Raw genomic sequence first — 6,841 nt, 5'->3', positions numbered from 1 at the left:
GAGTGGAGCAAAACACCCTCTCTGTGCTCATGAGATATAGCAGTCTTAGCAAGGAAGACACTGCAATGACCCAGATGGACAGATGACCCAACAAGCAATGACACATTCCAGAGAATGCTAGTAGAGGGTGATGATTACTGAGGACATGATGACTCCCTCTCCAGCCCCTTGACCTTACAAATACCCTTGGAACAAGAATGCCAAATTTACTTGTTTACCTCAAGTAAACATGAGGTTGCACTGTCTAAGATTAAGAGTTTGGCCCCTGACAGACAGGGGCTTATAATAGAAGTACAATAAAAGCATAAAAAACATTTCTTTCGCTGAGGGCTTCTCTAAGCTACGCTTGGTTACCAGTTTGGGGTCGAGATGTCCTACGTCCCGGGCCAGCCCGTCACCGCCGTGGTGCAAAGAGTTGAAATTCACAAGCTGCGTCAAGGTGAGAACTTAGTTCTGGGCTTCAGCATTGGAGGTGGAATTGACCAGGATCCCTCCCAGAACCCTTTCTCAGAAGATAAGACGGACAAGGGCATTTACGTCACACGGGTATCCGAAGGAGGCCCTGCGGAAATTGCTGGGCTGCAGATCGGGGACAAGATCATGCAGGTGAACGGCTGGGACATGACCATGGTCACACATGACCAGGCCCGGAAGCGGCTCACCAAGCGCTCAGAGGAGGTGGTGCGTCTGCTGGTGACGCGGCAGTCGCTGCAGAAGGCCGTGCAGCAGTCCATGCTGTCCTAGCAGCTGCCAGGGTCCCCGACTTGTGCCTGCCTGCTCTTTGTACAGTGACACCACTTCCATGCTCTGTCTACTTCTTGTCCTGGCTTCTGCTCATTGCTGGGTCCCTGCTCAGAAGGGCAAGAGCAGATCCCTGGCCCGGCCTGATCCCCTCTCCCCGCAGTGGTCCAAGGCTCTGGGACCATCTCTGCCCCTTGGATGCTGAAGACTGGCAACAGGGCCTGCAGCCGAGTCACAGTCAGTCTGCAGTGACCAGTCTTGGCCCCCAGACCCTGCTCTCTGGCCACAGTAGTGCCCAGGCCATCAGGGGCCCCACTTCCTGACAGCGCCTCATAGCTGAGATGCACAGGGCTTGGCCCTGCCCCCGTTTCTCAGCTCTGCAGTACCTGTGCCCATGCTTTTCCCTGCATTCCCCAGAGGGGACTCGATTCACTGCCAGAGACACTACGAAGGTCTGCCTGGATGGAAGCCGGGTAGGCTCATAAGTCACCCCCACCCCCCAAGGGGCGCTGGCCTCCCCCAAGGTTCACCTGCTTACAGGATTTAGACGAGGGTAACATTTCAGGGCCATCACCGACTCTGTGGACATGAGTTTGAGTGTACTCCGGGAGTTGGTGATGGACAGGGAGGCCTGGCGTGCTGTGATTCATGGGGTCGCGGAGAGTCGGACACGACTGAGCGACTGAACTGAACTGAACTGAACTGAACATTTCAGGGCAGTTTTCAGGATTGCCATTTTCTCTATGCCTGTGGGTTTAATTTTTATATTTTTTTAATCACAGCTTTGATACAAAGTGTTTTTTATCTCACTATTTGGAGGTGCCAGTTCAACTTTGGAATTTAAGCTTACTAATTCACATGACTATGCCAAAGCCTTTGACTGTGTGGATCACAATAAACTGTGGAACATTCTGAAAGAGATGGGAATCCCAGACCACCTCACCTGCCTCTTGAGAAACCTGTATGCAGGTCAGGAAGCAACTGTTAGAACTGGACATGGAACAACAGACTGGTTCCAAATAGGAAAAGGTGTACGTCAAGGTTGTATATTGTCACCTTGCTTATTTAACTTATATGCAGAGTACATCATGAGGAACGCTGGGCTGGAAGAAGCACAAGCTGGAATCAAGATTGCCGGGAGAAATATCAATAACCTCAGATATGCAGATGACACTACCCTTATGGCAGAAAGTGAAGAGGAACTCAAAAGCCTCTTGATGAAAGTGAAAGAGGAGAGTGAAAAGGTTGGCTTGAAGCTCAACATTCAGAAAACAAAGATCATGGCATCTGGTCCCATCACTTCATGGGAAATAGATGGAAAAACAGTGGAAACAGTGTCAGACTTTATTTTTTTGGGCTCCAAAATCACTGCAGATGCTGATTGCAGCCATGAAATTAAAAGACGCTTGCTCCTTGGAAGGAAAGTTATGACCAACCTTGATAGTATATTAAAAAGCAGAGACATTATTTTGCCAACCAAGGTCCGTCTAGTCAAGGCAATGGTTTTTCCCGTGGTCATGTATGGTTGTGAGAGTTGGACTGTGAAGAAGGCTGACCGCCGAAGAATGGATGCTTTTGAACTGTGGTGTTGGAGAAGACTCTTGAGAGTCCCTTATACTGCAAGGAGATCCAACCAGTCCATTCTAAAGGAGATCAATCCTGGATGTTCATTGGAGGGACTGATGCTAAAGCTGAAACTGCAATACTTTGGCCACCTCATGCGACGAGTTGACTCACTGGAAAAGACTCTGATGCTGGGAAAGGTTGGGGGCGGGAGGAGAAGGGGACGACGGAGAATGAGATGGCTGGATGGCATCACCGACTCTGTGGACATGAGTTTGAGTGTACTCCGGGAGTTGGTGATGGACAGGGAGGCCTGGCGTGCTGTGATTCATGGGGTCGCGGAGAGTCGGACACGACTGAGCGACTGAACTGAACTGAACTGAACTGAATTCACATGAGGGAGCTGCTCTTAGTGAAGGCACTGGCCTGACTTTGGTTACTGTGGAAATGGGGCAATGGGAAGCTGCCCTACATCCTGTGCCCAATAAACAGTGCTGGAATTCAAAAAAAAAAAAAAAAAACAAAAACATTTCTTGCATACTTGAGTTTGGGAGCAAGGTTCATAGCTCCTGGAAGTTGTTAAAAGATAACCCGAGGCATATTAAACATTTGAGGGGTTTATTTGAGCAAATATCAATTTGAGCTAAAGTGGAAATAGCTTGGAACACTCCACCGACAGGACTGGGGGGAGAAAAAGTGGAAGCAAAGTAAGGCAATTATTGATTGGTTGTAGCCTGAAGCCTAATTGGTTGTTTGTGATTGGATGTCCTTAGATTTCAATTACATGACCTAGAAGCAAGTCAGGCTCAGATTTTGGTTTGCTTGTGTAGGCTGCTGCAGCATTAGAATCACCTCAGTCTAATGGCCTTCTTGTTTAATTAGCTTAACAAGGTCAACTATTGAAATCATTGCCACAAGCTGGAGAAACATCTTAGACCACAAGTTCAAGAGAAGAATAAGAGGAGAGACTTCAATGAAGTGGCTCCTGGAACAGTAAAAATGGGTTAATAATGAGGATAATATTCCTCCTTTTGGAAGTACATTAAATTTCAAGGCACTTTTGATTTGTTGCTTAATTTGGTTGTCAACCTTGTGAGATGATAGAGGCAGATATTATTATTATCTGACTTTCACAAATGAGAGCACTGAGAACAACAACAAAAAAGCTATCACTTGGCTTTATTATCCAATGAACTAGGGCAGGTCTTTCTCAGCTTCAGCCCCAATGACATTTTGGGCGGGATGATTCTTTGTTGTGGGGATGTGTTGCATACGCTGAAGGGTGTTTGGCAGTCTCCCTGGTCTCTACACCCTAGATGCCAGCAGCATCACCAATGGTGACAACCAAATGTCCCCAGATATTGCTGAATGTTCAGAGGGAGCAAAATCTGCCCCCCATCTCAGACCACCTCCACTCACCTTCCCCGCTTGAGAACGACTGAACTAAAACAAGAGTTGAGATGTAATGCAGTATCTGGACTCTTAGTTCCAAGTAAATAGAAGCAGCAGCAGCAGAAGAAATCCAGGGCTCCTCCCTCGTCCCCCCAGGTCCAGCCTGCCATAACACCGAGGCATCTGAAACCTCTTTAAAATGGTCTCATGCCACTTTAATCTGAAAGCAACCTTAGCATTCATCTCTACAGTTTCAATTTACATGTGAAAACCCTGAACTTTGTAAAGTTTCAGTTATTTTTCCAAGAACATGAAGCTGGTGTGTGGGGGAGCTGGCACTTGAATCTGAGTCTCCTCTGTCAAAGTCAGGATTTGACCTGCTACCTCATCGATGCCTAGAGGTGACATTGGTTCAGGATACTCCAGAGCAGCCTTGGGAAGAAAAGCTGGTTATTTCCTAGCGGGCTGTCCCTCTATAAAAAGATATTTTTAGCAAAATGGGGGAAAGTCAGCATTCAGCTCAATTGAAAATACGTCTGGCATTAATTCATTGTTAATTGACCAGGATGAGTAAAAAGATGGCTACTTCCAAGCCTTCTCTAATGGAACTATTAGTGAATTTTCAGGTCAACTAACTCCTGTCACTGCCTGACAAGGGAAATGGCAATCATTTGCCAGTGTTAGCACGGCTCTTGCTGCTCTTGAAAACTGGAATCAGTCATCCTGGGATGTCAAGTTTCGTATCTTGACTCTGTAATTCTCTACCCCACACTCCTCCACCCAGAGACCCTTAACTTCACTTGAATGGCCTCAGGTTTGCCAGAAATGTGCATAAATTTTGCCCCTTCAAAGAGCTTCTTTGGAAATCTGGTTTGATCCCTCACACAATGCAATAGTTTCATTAGAATTACCTCCTACCACTCCCATTGATCAGTGTGGAAACCAAAGTTCAGGCAGTTACTTGACTTGCCAAAGTTTTCAGTTCAGTTCAGTTCAGTTCAGTTCAGTCGCTCAGTCATGTCCGACTCTCCGCGACCCCATGAATCACAGCATGCCAGGCCTCCCTGTCCATCACCAACTCCCGGAGTTCACTCAGACTCATGTCCACAGAGTCGGTGATGCCATCCAGCCATCTCATTCTCTGTCGTTCCCTTCTCCTCCCGCCCCCAACCTTTCCCAGCATCAGAGTCTTTTCCAGTGAGTCAACTCGTCGCATGAGGTGGCCAAAGTATTGCAGTTTCAGCTTTAGCATCAGTCCTTCCAATGAACATCCAGGATTGATCTCCTTTAGAATGGACTGGTTGGATCACCTTGCAGTATAAGGGACTCTCAAGAGTCTTCTCCAGCACCACAGTTCAAAAGCATCAATTCTTTGGTGATCAGCTTTCTTCACAGTCCAACTCTCACATCCATACATGACCATGGGAAAAACCATAGCCTTGACTAGACGGACATTTGTTGGCAAAGTAATGTCTCTGCTTTTTAATATACTATCTAGGTTGGTCATAACTTTCCTTCCAAGGAGTAAGCGTTTTTTAATTTCATGGGTGCAATCAGCATCTGCAGTGATTTTGGAGCCCAAAAAAATAAAGTCTGACACTTTCCACTGTTTCCCCATCTATTTCCCATGAAGTGATGGGACCAGATGCCATGATCTTAGTTTTCTGAATGTTGAGCTTCAAGCCAACCTTTTTACTCTCCTCTTTCACTTTCATCAAGAGGCTCTTTAGTTCCTCTTCACTTTCTGCCATAAGGGTAGTGTCATCTGCATATCTGAGGTTATTGATATTTCTCCTAGCAATCTTGATTCCAGCTTGTGCTTCTTCCAGCCAAAGTTTTCACAGGTGGTAAACAGCCAGACAAGGTTTCCCATCCAGGGTCCGGCAACAAGTCCCGTGCTGTCACTGCTTGGTGACTTTCTTTTGTCACATCATCTGCACCATCTCCCTTCACTTTGCTCATTTTTCTTTCTTTGTCCATGACACTCTTTGTGTGTGTGTGTGTTGGGAAGGGAGAGTTGGATAAATGGGAAACCATTTCAGTTACTATAACTAACCATAGTTTTCTCGTTTAACAAATATTTAATTGAGCATTTACTTTTAGGAACTCATCTAGGTGCTGGGGATGCCGATTCATAAGCTAGTGCCCCAGGTCCTCAGAATGACTTTCAAGGCCCACCATAATTTGATCCTGAGCTACCAGCCTCATCTTGAGCCCCTTCCTATAAAACCTACCCACCGACAGTCCCAGCAAGTCCAGTGCGCTCTCACTGTCCCTTTTCTCTCTTCCTTTGCATGTGCCTCTGGAGGGCCTTCTCCCTCCACTATCTGGTAAACCCCTATTCTTACATTAAGGTTTTTCCAGGTGTCACCTCCTCTATAAAAGCTTCCCTGCTTTTCATGGTGAAGCTAGTCAATTGCATCTCTTTTTGCTATGATGATTGGTTCATACCTCTGTTGTAAAATGTTCATACTGTATTATAATTATTTATATTCATGTCTGACTCACTTGCATGATGCTTGAAGGCAGGGATCATGGCTTAGTCAAGGGAGTATTCCCTAGACTAGTACATGATGGGTGACTGATATACATTAGTTGACTAAACTCAAGAGTGAATCAGAAAGAAAGGCAAAAAGGCACAGAAAATCTGTAGACCAGAGTTATTTAAAACAAAACATCATATGATATCACTTACATGTGGAACCAAAAAAAAAAAAAAAGACACAAATGAATTTAGTTGCAAAACAGAAGCAGACTCACAGACATAGGAAACAAATTCATGTTTACCAAAAGGGAATGGTGAGGGAGGGAGATGGATAAACTAGGAATCTGGGATTAACATATACACACTACTCTATATAAAATAACCAACAAGGACCTATTGTATAGCACAGGGAACTATATTTTGTAACAACTTATAAGGGAAAAGAATTTGAAAAAATAGGTTTATGTGTATGTATATCTGAATCACTTTGTTGTACATCAGAAAATAACACAACATTGTAAATCGATTATTCTCCAATAAAAATAAATAAAACAATGAACTGATAACTTGTTAGCTACCGTTAGACACAGAGCTCAAACCATTTACTGGTTCTTTGTCTTTGATTAGTGTACACATCCCCTTTACTGAACAATCCCTTCA

The 6,841-nt window shown here is 45.2% G+C and overlaps 1 pseudogene; it reads left to right on the top strand.

The window, feature by feature from the left end:
- Nucleotides 1–324: 324 nt before the first annotated feature.
- LOC148778037 (tax1-binding protein 3 pseudogene) lies at nucleotides 325–1,131 on the top strand (annotated as a pseudogene).
- Nucleotides 1,132–6,841: the final 5,710 nt, after the last annotated feature.

Source organism: Moschus berezovskii, chromosome 4 (assembly GCF_049115385.1).
Source record: "Moschus berezovskii isolate FMDL1 chromosome 4, NW_MosBer_1.0, whole genome shotgun sequence".
Lineage (NCBI taxonomy): Eukaryota > Metazoa > Chordata > Mammalia > Artiodactyla > Moschidae > Moschus > Moschus berezovskii.
Note: the sequence above shows the minus strand (reverse complement) of the source record. Positions and strands in the feature narration are given on the sequence as shown.